Raw genomic sequence first — 14,881 nt, 5'->3', positions numbered from 1 at the left:
TGGAGCTCTACAATACGCCCGGCAATGGCGTGATGCTACGCTGTAGCCATCAAGGTAAGGTTCATAAACGGTTAACAGTTCTGTCTCCAGCAAAGACCTTTGGCGTAAACTCTAGCAACTCAATGTTACATCAAGTTCTTAGTCAGCAGTGCAGCCTAAAAATACTTGAGATGAAATCAATGATTATTTTCCAGAAGCCTCGTCAACTGTTACAGTTTTTCCTGAAAATTATCATGGATTACGCTTTCGTGAAATAACAACATTTGAGGTCATAAACGCAATTGATTCTATTACATCTAATGTCGTGGGTTTCGATGAGGTTCCATTGAAATTCGTCAAAATGATTCTTCCCCATATAATAACGTAGTTAACGTTTATTTTCAATCTGATTATTAGTACATCGATGTTTCCAAATGCTTGGAAAATGGCTAAGTTTATTCCTATTCCGAAAAAGACTGGTAGTGCTGATTTAAGTAATTTACGACCGATTAGTATTTTGAGTTCGTTGTCCACAGCTTTCGAAAAAAAAAACATTAAATCTCAGATTCAAATCATCCTAGATAACAATGACCTACTTTACTCGCGGCAATCGGGTTTTCGCAGTAACCATAGCACTACAACAACTCTACTATCTGTTCATGAGAACATACATCAAGAAATCGACAAAAATGGGTTTTTGTTGTTACTAGACTTCTCGAAGGCGTTTGATAGAGTATCCCATTCTAAGTTGCTACAGAAATTATCAAACCAATTTTGTTTTTCTCGATCAGCAGTTTCACTCATTCGTTCATATCTCCATAATCGTAAACAAGCAGTTGCTGAATTTGTTAATATTGTCTCAGGAGCTCCGCAGGGGTCCGTTTTAGGTCCAATATTATTTTCCCTTTTTATAAATGACCTTCCAAGTGTAATAAAATTCTGTAAAATGCATATTTTTGCAGACGACTTGCAAATTTATTTATGTTCCAACCGATTGTCAATATCTGAAATTGCTCGCTTGATAAATCTAGATTTGAGGAATATTTACCGGTGGTCTGAGCGTAACCTTTTACACTTGAATCCAGAAAAATCACAAGTTTTGTTCATGACTCGATCTCGCAACAATACGGTTTCACCACCCTCCATATTCTTGAACAATGTTCCTATGAAGTACGTTGACAAAATATCCAACTTGGGTGTAATTTTCCAAAGCAACTTAGAATGGGACAGCCATATCAATTCTCAGTGTAGAAAAGTCTATAACGGACTTCGTCATCTAAAAATGACAGCTATTTTTTTTACTAACAGCAACTAAACTAAAATTATTCAAAACCTTATTACCGTCTAGCTACCATTCACCGTGCATTTAAACAAAATTTGCACTTCGAAAAATTATATAACTTTTCCAAATAATTTGAAGCGTACTAGAATACCACTACGTAGCGTGCAATTATATCATAATTCAGGAAAAAATCTAAAACTAGTGATGCAAATACTCAAAAATTATGTTTGAAAATGTCATGTTAAGGTCGCCTCGTACCGTTCAATGTCACCATTTACCGTGCACACTAGTGCACCATTCATCGTGCGTATAGTTTTCGTCATGATTTAATTTTGTATCTTGATGAAACGTTGTTGATGGAGCAATAATGTTGCTAGTAGTGTGCACACTCATTTTTAATAGTATTCAAATGTTCATTTATAATAAAAACCATTGAAAATTTAAAAATTGGCTAAATAATTATTTTTTTATTAAAATCGTTATAGGAGGTTTGACTGTGTTGTCCAAACCATTCCATATTCACTCAAAAACTAAATATGAAGTATTTGAATCAAGACATAACAATAAATCCAATATTATTGAATAATTTCTTGCCTTTTACACAAATACACGGTAATAGGAACCATACATATTGAAAAGGGTCCATTCACCGTGCATTTGGGTTTCGACTGAAACACAATAAAAAATTCTAAATTGCATAAAATCTCATTGCTCATACGATGAAATACATCACACACACTTCATACTACAGAAATACTTTATTCGTGCGTGGCATTGTTTATTGGAACCAGATTCCGGCTCAAATAAAAAATTCGCGGTCTATCAACGAGTTTCGCAGGGGGTGCATCTCATGGTTGAACACAAGTAACTAGGGTGGAAGTACCAATTATGGCTATAGTACCAATTATGGCAATAGTGGGAACAAAAAGAGATTTTTCTTATTGTTTCACTAGACTATAATGGCTTATATTCACAGGAATGATTAAACTATTTGTTTTTGATGGTAACTAAACCTTGAAAAGAACATTCGTGCAATAAGCTTCGAAAAATGAACATTTGAAAATTTTGCCTCACATATATGTCACCTTCTTAGCAGTTGGCTAAGGGACCTCCGTTACGAAATGTATGTTTTTAGCCGGATAAACTGTTTCAACCGATGAATGTATGTTACCTAGTGAGAACAAATGAATAAATTTAGCTGGTATGCAATCAATTCTACTGTTTTAAGTTGGAAATCGTGTTATTTCCACTATGTCGAAAACTGGTACAAAGAGTGTATGAGAGCCCAATTATGGCAATACTCCGGAGGCGGTTTGTTTACATTTTTTGATCAGTAAAATAAAAGAAGTAAAGCTATTTTACGGGTGACTTCCACGACGGGACGGTTCGGTAAGGCATTATCTTCATGTTTTGTACTCAATTACTAAGATTTTTCAATCACACGTTCGAAAAGGTTCGCGAGCGGAAGATGCTAATTTCATGATAGAGAGGGGTTTTCAGCGACACTCGATTTTTGAATTTTTCCTCTTTTTTCGTTAAAAATTGGCACTGGAAAGGTAATGTGAGATCATTAATGCTGTTTTGTATCATAATTTGCATTTACACTACATTTTGACTTCTATTTCGAAAATTAATTTTCTCCCATGAACCCATTGCAAAATAAATGATTTAACATCTATTTAACCCAAAATTTTTGGAAAATTTTATGAGCGATATCTTCATTACATATTAGCGTTGCATTATCATTCGCTCTTTATGGCGTTTGAGTTCATTTCGTGCAAATATTCGATAGTCCATAATTGGTACACTTTTATGTCGAATGCTAGGAACGCTATTGCCATAATTGGTACAAAGACATCGCTTTTTAAAATCCATTTTTAGAAGCTTAAAGTCAATTTAGTACTAAAACTGTTTAAATCAACAGATTCGCAAGGCTTTAAACTAGTAATTGACACCAACAAGTCATGCTTGCGTTTTAGAAACGCGGTTACAACTTGATTTTTATTACTACTGTTGACATATTGCATCCATAATTGGTACACCTACCCTAGTAGTTTAAATTGTATCTAGAACTAATAACTTATTTTTGAAATAGTTGTAAGTTAAGAAATGAATTCGTCACATACATATTGTTTTTTTTTTTCTAAATGTAGAATTAAAAAAGGTAATAACCTTACTCTGCATGTATTGGTATGAAAATAAACAAATAAATAAATCTTCTTCTTCTTCTTGGCATTAACATCCCCACTGGGACAGAGCCGGCTACTCAGCTTAGTGTTCTTATGAGCACTTCCACAGTTATTAACTGAGAGCTTTCTTTGCCTAAGTTGCCATATTTGCATTCGTATATCGTGTGGCAGGTACGATGATACTCTATGCCCAGAGAAGTCAAGGAAATTTCCATTACGAAAATATCCTGGACCGACCGGGAATCGAACCCAGACACCTTCAGCATGGCTTTGCTTTGTAGCCGCGGACTTTAACCACTCGGCTAAGGAAGGCCCCCAAAACAAATATTGTAACCAAATTCCTTAGGTTAGAATTGCCTAGAACTTGAAAATTAACTGTGTCACAAATAATTGATAAACATTTTATCTATCGGCTGTCACGCGAGTTTTTGTAAAGCGAGTACTCGCGCGTTGTACTTTGTACAACACCCTATGGTTTTTCATTAGATATAGAAAAACCTTTTTCGATAGTTGTTTAGGTTAGGCAGGGTTTTTTTTTCTGGTGACCCAATTAAATAGGAATTCAACCTCTAGATGATTCAAGTGAGAATGCAAATATTTTCAACGACTTTGAAATTTCATGATTTTGGGGTTTTGTTGAACATCTCGTATGCGTCAAAAGATAGAACAGTACTGTCTTCGGTGAAGTTTCAGTACTCCGTACGATCTATCTTTAAGAGTGTAGGACCATCCTTGAACTATAGTGGTGCTTTTTCTAGTTTGAACTATATGAACTTTGAGGGATAAGAATGTAACGTTTGTAACATATGATATCTTGAGATTCTGATGATTTTGAAGACTGGTGTCTTTGGCAAAGTTGTTCAGTAGCTCAAGGGCTGACATGCGGTGGTTAGATATGGGATTCCTACGCCAGGTGGCGGTGGTTTGGATGAAACTTTTGTTTTGCGCATAACTCAGGAACACATGAGGCTTCTGAGATATAGATATTTGCAAAACAAATGTTTCATGCTCACTAGTGCCGCCTGATGGTATAATTATGAATTGACTACCTCGAACATTGATAGTCCATGACTTATTAAACAATTTTGCAAAAAATGCCATTCTTTTAAGTGATCCGAATCATGATATATTGGCTTAACTAAAGTTCCATGCTCGCTAGCGCTGCATGGTAGAGAATTCTCGAATTTTCTGGCTAAAATAATGATAGCTCTTGAATAACTTTGCCTAAGACGCCATATTTCTAAGTGGTCAGACTCCTGAGATATCTGCAAAACAAAAGTAACAGTTTCATGCTTACTAGTGCTGTCTAGAGATCTATTTCCGAAATAAATGAGGCGCTCCAGACCAGAATATCTATACGTAAGACCCCAAATTTAGAAATTATCTATACTAGCTCATGGGTTTTGAGCAAAACGGAGCCGCTTATCACACTTATATGAAGGTTCAATTAAAGCTCTCCAAAATAAGCCGTTTTTTTGAAAATATGTTTAAGTCTCCAATGACCAAAGAATGAACCAATTCTATTATTTGATATGGGCGTGTGCTGGAGACAAGGCCTGTGAAGAAGCTCACGCCATTGTTGATGCTTAAGAAGCTCTCATCACATAGATATTGAACTCGACGTCCGCATGATACAATTTGAAGGTATGCTTCCAATTCCTCTCTGGTAAGGTGTAAGTAACAGATAAAAATCATGTCCAAAGCGAAAAACTGAGTTAACTAATATTTATGTTTCATTTACATTTTTATGTAAAAACTACCATAAAACATGTCGATTTTCGCATTTTTTTATGGGCCATACTGTATAAAACAAAACTGTTGTACAAAGTCAACATCGCGACAGATCGAAGATTTACAAAAGTCTTGTATAAAAGACCATCTTCATCTCAATTCAATTAGCTTTTATCCTTACCTCGTTCTTTAGGTATGATAAAATGGCTGTATTCTGTAAATCTATAAGATCAGATATTATATTTCTGCTCCGATTATTTTGTTCATCAGCTCATCACGTCTTTTACTGCAGTGTTCGCCAACAGAAATGCATTGAGCGCTGTCGAGTTGGTTCACCTGTTTTACTTGCATTTGGTATACTGAGGCGGTGCAATTTGGTTCGCTACCCAAATCAGAATATTGGCAGCAGGTGGATTACCATGGCTGCAATGGGCAGCGAATTTGCTGAACCAACGGTTCGGGGGTTCGGATTTTTTTTGCATCTGTACTTGTTCGGTTAGCTTCACTTTGATTGAAAAACCAATTATGGCAGAGTGCATTAAACACATTATGGTTATTAAAATATTCAGAGCATGTTTGCTTTTTCGGGATAAATTTTTCTTTGGAAAGGTATTTTACGTTGCAGTTGAGCTTAACCCAGGAATATCCATAGAAAGATAATTTAATTTGGATGCATTTTCCAGCACAGAAAGAAGGATAAATTCTGTATTGAAATTTTTACATCAAACCTCTTATAATACAGGGTGAAAACATAATCACAAAAATAACTGTAATTCTAAATACGATTCGCTAATGCATCCAAATACTTTTTTGAATATTTTTAATTAGAATGCTCGGTTTCGAAATGGTAAAGAGGACGAGCCATTTATGAACTAAGCATGTGGAGAAGTTGCGATCATCATTTTTAGGCGAATAGAACATCAACTCTTTTAGTCATTTGAGACCAAGGATTTTGAAATTGTCGGTATTTCTGTTAAAACACAGCTTGGTTAATATACTTTCATTGCATTCATAACAAAAAGTTTATCTGCTTTGAGCTGGTTTGCGGAAATTCAACTCTCCTGTAAAAGATTTGAACTGCTACGGCAAATGAAATGTGATATGTTGCTAACAAAATGTTAATAATAGTTTGATATAGTTTTACCGAAATACTATTGCCTAACGCAAAACACATTGATATAAGAAATTATTCAAATAAAAAGTAATAATTTCCAAATGCAATGTTTAGAATAATACTAATAAAGAATTAAAAAATATATCCCAAGAACTATCTATCTTCTGGTGGGCGCCATATAAGCAATAAAAGCAAAGGCAGCAAACGCTATCCTGTGGCCAAGTCAATCGATGTTTTCAAGGGAAGCAAAGAGTAACCCATTCCGTATCAATCGTATACGGACTCGGTGTTGGTAGATCAGGGTAAAACAGGGTCAGTAATTAGCGTGATGAGTGGAAAGTACCTGCTGCAGCAAAAACTGTTGGTACAAGCATTCCATTAATCAACTCCCTTCAACGCTCATCTGCCCTTTCGGCGGCGTGTAGGTTTGTTCCTTCACGTATGTAAGATATGTAACGATGGTTTTTGGTTTGGTACGTACGAATCGTCGATACTAGGAAAAAAATTTATACTCCTGGGGATTGTTGGTTTTGGAAATGAACTTTTATCGGGCGGTGCAAATCTGATAAGTTAGCTAGATTGGATGGGTTATCTTTATCTTGGCATTAACGCTATTTTTTGCTTACATATCAAGCTGCAAAGTTAATAATCGAGGACGGAGTCGGTGAATTTATGGCGATCGCTTCTGATTATTAACCCATATCCGCCCAGCGTCCTATAAATAGGACAGTACTTGTAGAGCAAATATCTTGAAAATAAGGAGGTTTAGGAGAAAACTGTCTTCTGCAAAGTTGATCACAGGACTGCTGACTTCCACTTGGTAACTATTTTAATTCAGAATTAACTCACCAGGTGGCGCACAGACGCCAACAAATGTCGCATATATAAGCAACATATGAAACAACTTTCCAGCGTACAAATATTTGCTTCGTTTATATCTCAGTCCAGCGGTGAGATACAAAATTGGTGTCTTCGACAAAGTTCAATAACTAAATAATACCTATTCGCATAGAACCTTACAAATTCGGAAAACACTCCCAAGATGGCGCTAGTGAGCAAAAACTTTATTTGCTTATATCTTAGCCCAGTTATGAGATACAAAAATGGTGTCTTCGACAAAGTTGAACAACTAAATAATACCTATTCGCATAGAACCTTATAAATTCGGAAAACATTCCCAAGATGGCGCTAGTGAGCTAAAACTTTATTTGCTTATATCTTAGTCCAGTTATGAGATACAAAATTGGTGCCCTTGATAAAGTTGATCAACTAAATGAGAATTATTCACCTATTATTTGTTCGGAAAACACTCAAAAGATGGCGCTAATGGTCGAACATTTTGATTGTTTATATCTCAGTTCAGTGCTGATATACAACGTTGGTGTCTTCGACAAATGTGTTTAACTGAATGAGATCTAGTCACCCGAAAACGAATTTTGATTGTTTATATCTTAGTTCAGTGATGAGATACAACATTGGTGTCTTCGACAAAGGTGTTCAACTGAATGAGATCTATTCGCCCGAAAACTTATAAGTTCGGAAAACATTCACTAGATTGCGCTAGTGGGCAAATATTGTATTTGCTTGCATCTCAGTTCTGTTATGAGATACAAAATTGTTGTCTTCGACAATGTTGAACAACTAAATGAATCCTATTCGCCTAAAACCATATAAGTTCGGATAACACTCACAAGATGGCGCTAGTGGTCAATTTTTTTTTTAAATCAGTCCAGCGAAAAAATCGAACTCTCGAATTTGGTATCTTCGTCAGAAGTGTTCAGCTGAATGGGATCTATTCGCCCAGAAACATAGTAGTTTGGAAAATGCTCCCAAGGTGGCGCTAGTAGACAAACACATTATTTGCTTTTATCTCAATCTAGAGTTTGGATACAAAGTTAGTGTTTTTGACAAAGTTGGAGAACTGAATGAGACCTATTTGCCTGGAAACTTATTACTTTGGAAATCACCTAAATGACACTACTGGGCACACATTTTTTTCGCTTATATATCAGTCCACTGATTAAATCCAAAGAAGCTATTCGCCTAAAACCTTCTTAGTTCGGAAGTCATTCTCATGATTGAAGTCCAGTGATGAAAAATTTGGTATTTTCGAAAAGGATGATCAACTAAAGGAGATACTTTCGCAAAAAAAAAAAACATATTAGCTGGGAATTGCTTTTATGTGCGAAACATCAAGGAAACAACCTATAAGAAATTGGTCTGCCCAGATCAAAACAATGGATACTTACTATCGATTCGAGCAACAATCGCTTATTTTAGTTTAGTTTAGTAAAAAAAAAAATAGTTTAGTAAAAATTATTATTCGCAAAATTACAGGTAATAAATGCGCTTGAAGGATATTGTTTGCAAGCAGTTATTTATTACGCGCTACTGAAGTGCGTTGTTGCCAATTTAATCAGAAAATTCTACTTAATTCCCAAAATGAATGTTTTCGAGAAAATTGATTATGCCTTCGCCATTGTTTAGTCGTAGTTTTGTATGGCTGTTTACCTTTTAGAACCAGCGACGCGTTGAGGTAGCAGTAAAGAGCCTTCCTTGCTGAACTCACTCGGTCCAAGAATTGTGACATTTGAGCGGGCACGCTTCCGTACGCTCCCCAGGTATTCTGGCCAGCTCTAGTGTCAAAAATTTTGGACCGCGTGGATTCGGTTTTATCGGCGAATAAGACTATATGCATCAGTGATGCAGTAACTTAAACGTTATAGCCGAATAATGTTGGCTTCATATATTCACATCTGTAAAGCATGTAATAGTTGGAGTCCAATATTTGACTGTCATTGGACTGAAGGACTAACTTTTGATCAGCACTAACGAAATTCTGATATTGCCAAATATAAATTTCGATCACTGATCGAAATCAGTGATTCGATCGACGAGATCAGAGTCACATTGTATACTAATAACTTGAACCAGAAAAAATATTTTGATTGTTATGTTTCCATTTTCAGCTGGCAAGTTTTATATAATCTTTTTGAAGACTATTCTGAAACATCTGTAGGTTTTTTTCTAAATCAAAATATTTGATGTAAGATTTTATTTTGTTTTTGGTATAAATGGCTTAAGTATGCATTATTGTACATGTACATTTATGGAAATGTATGTATGTCTGTATCTTACTTACGTGGTAGAGCAGAAAATTGAATTGAAGTCACTAAACGATTTAGTTCTGGCATGCACCTTTCGCCTCAGAAATTTGTATTCTTTATGTTGCAATTTCTTTACCAGGGTACGTCCATAAATTACGTCACGCAAAGTTTTGCCATATTCATCCTCCTCAATTTTCCTCTGTATCACACTATTTGTATGGATTCCAATTTTTATATGGGTAGTCACGTTTCATTGTAATCCTTCCTCTTCTGTACGTGACGTAATTTATGAATTACCCCTCACCAGCAGTTTTTTACAACTTGTTTACATTGTAATGGGTCGAACTGCATGAAAATATATTTGATTAATCTCGAAAATAAACTTATAGAACAGCTAGATATAGACGACACACTTTCAAGAATTTTTTTGGATCCCCACCATAGACTTGAAATTTTTTGGTGAAATAAGGTTTAATTTATGGGAATACGACTATGAGTAACAAAAACGGAGCTGAATTCCAATTGTGAGATACCTTGGGCGTTAACGGGTTAAGTAGAAGGTCATAAGTTCAATCCCCCGTCGCATACACGAACACTCTGAGTGTTCATCAAACGTATCCGTCAGCAATAACCTTCCAACTAACAACATCCAACTTCTCTTATGAGAGGATGTAGAGTTCTCTGCAACTCTCTTAAGAAGGCTTCAAGCTTACACGGAGAAATCAGACTACCCAAAATATAAGTTCTTTTTACTCAAATTTGGGTATTTTGCTTTTAGTACCCCATTGAGTAGAAACCTCCAATGCGTCGTTTTTACTCATCGGTTGAGTTATACAACAATTACCTAGTAGTGGGTGAAAATATACTTAGCACATTTTATAGTTTTCGCCTTGTTGACTGATTGTATGTAAAGTACAAAATATGACATGTTTTTATTTTTTCTAGTTTATTTTATGAAGATTGATGTTCAGAATTGTATTTATTGTCCAGTAGTTAAATAATAAAAACATAACACAATGAACGATACATAAATTATATTACATAAAAAAAAAACTTACAAGACGAATTTACCCGGTGTTTCTTTTTTATAGCGAAGTCGACGCTGGGTATAAAAAACCCACAGTCGATTGAAAATATTTTTGACGCTTCCCATTTGCATCGCGAGCTTCATTCGACGCCATTTGTAAAATTCCATCTGATGGTGCTGGATCACTCGCGTGTTACTGTGCAACTAATATCGTAAAAAAAGCCAAATTGTAAGTTTTTCCGTTGATTTCTGACGGAATTGTGATTAATTATGTTTGTGTTTATTTCTTTGCAGGTTTCCTACGTTTGGAGGACCTGTTTTCCGCTGGCGAAACCGCTACTGCATGTTTTCTACTGCCGCTGCTTCCAGTTGTCCGCTGACGCTGCTTCCTGCTGCCGCTGCTTCCTATTGTCCGCTGCCGCTGCTTCCTGTTGCCCGTTGCCGCTGCCGCAACATCCGGTTTTCCACTGCCGCTGCTTCCAGTTGTCCGCTGACGCTGCTTCCTGTTGCCTTCTGCCGCTGCCGCAACATTCGGTTTTTCACTGGCGCTGCTTCCAGTTGGCCGCCGTCTCCGGAAAACATCGACCATCCGTAAACTGCTTAGTTCGGATAATCAAGATCAGCTGGTGAGTTCAATTTTTATTATACATTTAAGGCTAATTCATAAATTTCATAACGCTAAAAATGACCATTTTTGGCAGCCACTCACCCCATCGTAACGCTTTTTATATGAACATTTTTTACGAATTTTGTATGAACTGTAACATTTCGATGACACCCACCAACCCCCTTCAGCGCTATGAAATTTGTGAACAGGTCCTTTAATAATTCCTGGAAGCTTTGACTATTTGTCAAGTGAGTTAGACTTGCTCAAAGTTTTCAGGATTCAAAAGACCACAATTATATAGGTAATCGTTCTGACACCAAACCGAGTAGTGCCTTTCGTTTTTTTTTATCAGCGCTACTGCTGAACGTTAAGTTGAAGAAGCATCAAAGCAAAACCACGAATTTTGTAGAGCACAAATCTATTGAACCAGACAATCATTCGGGCTGAAAATTTGATCGATTAGTTACTCGCTATTGGTAACCAATCGATCAAACTTTCAGCCTGAACGTCTGGTCTGGTTCTGTAGATTTGAGCCCTAGAAAATTCTAGGTTTGATTTCTATGCATCTTCACCTTAAATCAAATGCTGGAAGTAGTATGCTGTATATAGCATCTGATATGCAATACAGCGTACCTTTTCCGACATTATGAAAAAGCAGCGCTAGTAACAAGCCGGAAGGCACTATGCAGTTTAGTGTGTGAACGACTATAACTGTTTTGAAGCTTGTATTCTTTTGAAGAGTTAATATATATTTTATCTCTTTTAACATCTTTTTTAGCATTCGCTGTGCGGAAAGAAAACCTATATTTGTCCGCTAGTGACACTATCACTACCTCACGGCAATGGAACGCCTTAAGAACAAGCTTGATACTGGAAGCTACAATAAGCTAACTGGTGAGTACCCTCTAACCATGATCTTTTAACCCAAAAGAACAAAAAATCCCAAATACATTCCAAATTTCAAGTTATGTCTGAAGTGCTGTGAAAATTAATTTAAATCGGTCTTTAGATTACTAAAATCCAGCCTACCAAAATTGATTATTTTGTCTGGAAAACAAAAAAAAAGTTGCAAATATCTTGTCCAATACTGCATATGCAAATACATCGTTAAACGACACTTTTTATGTTCACAGATTATACAAGCATTTGACAGAATACAGCAGAAGTCTGTTGATGGTGATCTTAAAACACTCTTACTCACTGGATTACTTTATGAAGAAAGTATGTGGCATGATGTAGAAGAAGGTATGAATTTTATATTATTGTTATTATTAATCTGTCTTTATAATCAATTTTTATTAAAATGTTTAATTATCTTACCAAAGCCTAGTTTTTTTAATTTCTTAGATTAACAAAAGTACATGAGTTAAGATGCCTTATGCCAGAATTTAATTTGAGGCTTCCAAATATTTGCCTACTGGTTTATTTTTATGTAACTCGCAAAAATATATATAAGGTAAACGTATGCACTAATCCTTCTATTACTCTTCGATTTGCAGAATACGTTCGAGGAGCCTTACGTATAATGAAAAAACTGTCGAACAGAGGCATAAAAAGGACGCCAGCGATGGAAAACATTCCAACGGATGAAATTTTTGCCACCCCATAAGTGAAATGGATGAACTTCGCGGCCACCGACGCAGGATTCGACGAATCGTTAGCGGTGAAAGGATTCGTTGGAGAGCGAATCATGGAACTTCACATCATTTGCGTGGCTAATCGTTATAAACGAGGAAATTTGTACGTGGTCATCGAACACCACGTAATCTTTTGTGGGATGATAAGCCTCTGAGCTATCGAGGTGCTTCTCAAAAGTTTCACCGTTTTTGCAATCAATGTTCCAGCCCCTTGGCGAAAATTTGATGATATGGTGGCAATTAACGTGTTCCACACAAAGGATACCAGCAAGAAAAACACAGTTAATCATTTAAGTTCAAGGTTTCAGGAGTTCGTGAAGAAATCTTCTGAAGATTAAGTTTACAGGGTCAAATTTCAATTTTTGTATTGCAGACAGCGTAAAATTCTAAAAAAAAACCAGATGATTGCATTTCGATCTACTGTGAAGTATTTGTCCCTTTGTATCGATACACTTATAAGCGATAGAAGAACTGATATTCAGCGCTATCAGGGTTTGATTTTTAACATGTGTTTCCGTGTTTTATGAACTATTGTTAATTATTTTATATAACAGACCACACAAATAAGCTTTGATTCGATAGACGAAACTGATCACGAAACATTGATACAAATAATAAGTAAAATTTTATTAATGCTAGAATGTGCTGTGTTTGACTGAATCACAATTGTTAATTTTTCAAATAATAATTTGCGATAATGAATATGAAAAAAGTTTATTGTTTTTCATTAATGAAAACGCACCGAAATCGTTCCATAGGGGTCGTCCAATAATTACGTAAGGTATCATGGGAGAGGAGGGTTTGGAATTTATTACGCGCAATATAAATAATATTGTTCTATTTCATACAGCAAATCTTGTCATAGGGAAAGGGGTGGTCGAAAAACTGCAAATATTGGCTTACGTAATTAATGAACAGTCTCATACCATATCCCTAAATTCTGGCAATAAGCGCCAAATCTAACGAAACCTTTATTTTTCAGGCTGCACTACTGGGTAGAATTAACTCACTGCTGGGTTATTTTCAAAAACTTGAAATCTACTCTCTGGGAGCTTTAACAGCATTTACCCAAAAATGGGTATTTTCGCTTTTACCCAAATTTGACTTAGGGTCAGTTCAAATATTACGTAACGCAACGGGGGGAGGGAGGGGGTCTAACATAGTGTTACGGGTCATACAAAAAATTAAAATTTTCCATGCAAATGCTGTTACGTGGGGGTGGGAGGGGGTCTAAAATTAACAAATGTTGCGTTACGTAATATTTGAATGAACCCTTATTCCACGGAGGATGACCGATGGGTCAAAAGAAGTTAATTTTGGGTAGATTTTTGTATCCGTGTGCGATCTGTCAAACTTGGGTACCTTTTGCACTACCGAGGGACCAAATACAGTACTAGAAGTGGTACCCAATCTGAGCCCGAGTGTGACGGACCTGGTTAAACTTTCACGAATAATTAGAATCAAAGCAATTGTACATACTCTTCGGAAACCCATAATATGATTTGAAAGATTTCAATAAATCCGGAATGATGGGCGAAATTTATGAAAATAAACTCTAATACCGTTTTGTTTCATATTCCAAACAATTAAGACCAACAGTGACTTCAAATCCATCTGAAGTCATAAATTAGCTGAGATTCGTGTAAATTTTAATTACTTCGTAGAGTCTAACTGTTAGCTGCTGGATGCGCCGTTAAAATTGTTTCTTTAAACTTGTTTAGTATTGTTTTACGTAAAATTTTGGAACAACGTTTTGGTTCAAATGCCGACCACTGTGTTGATTCTGTCCATATTCCGAACACCTTGATTCAAAATCCGAACAGCGTGAATAAAACGTATTCAAAGAAATTCGCAATTGCAACAAAAGTTTTCTGATCAAGCCATATGACAATGTGCTAAAATTCAGCTTAATAAAGAAATAAAAAAAAATTCAACGTAGTTTAAGACTACGTTCGAATGCAATTTACCGCGGTTTTACCGCATATCGGACAAGGTTGTCTCTGCGGTTTTGTACTTCGTCAGCATCTTCGTGAGAAAAGACGTGTCCCTTCTCTTTTGGCTTATCCTTTTCGGTTTTTGTAACCGGGGTCTTCTGCTGGATTGGCGACGTGACTTCGCTAGCATCATACACTAGTTCTTCCATGAATGCTCCGAAGTGTTTGAGAGTAGGTTCCGCGTACGCTCGCTTGAATCTCGCCCACTCGAGCT

At 36.2% G+C, this 14,881-nt stretch overlaps 1 long non-coding RNA gene across 1 annotated transcript; it reads left to right on the top strand.

Annotated features, from left to right (window-relative positions):
- Positions 1–10,544: 10,544 nt before the first annotated feature.
- LOC5563860 lies at positions 10,545–13,314 on the top strand. Its single transcript, XR_002500568.1, has 5 exons — positions 10,545–10,658; positions 10,724–11,055; positions 11,815–11,930; positions 12,170–12,281; positions 12,536–13,314. It is a non-coding gene; the product is annotated as an uncharacterized LOC5563860 (long non-coding RNA).
- The last annotated feature ends 1,567 nt before the right edge of the window (positions 13,315–14,881 follow it).

The sequence above is a fragment of the Aedes aegypti genome, chromosome 2 (assembly GCF_002204515.2).
Source record: "Aedes aegypti strain LVP_AGWG chromosome 2, AaegL5.0 Primary Assembly, whole genome shotgun sequence".
Lineage (NCBI taxonomy): Eukaryota > Metazoa > Arthropoda > Insecta > Diptera > Culicidae > Aedes > Aedes aegypti.
The sequence above is the reverse complement of the archived record's forward strand: the minus strand, read 5'-3'. Positions and strand labels throughout refer to the sequence as shown.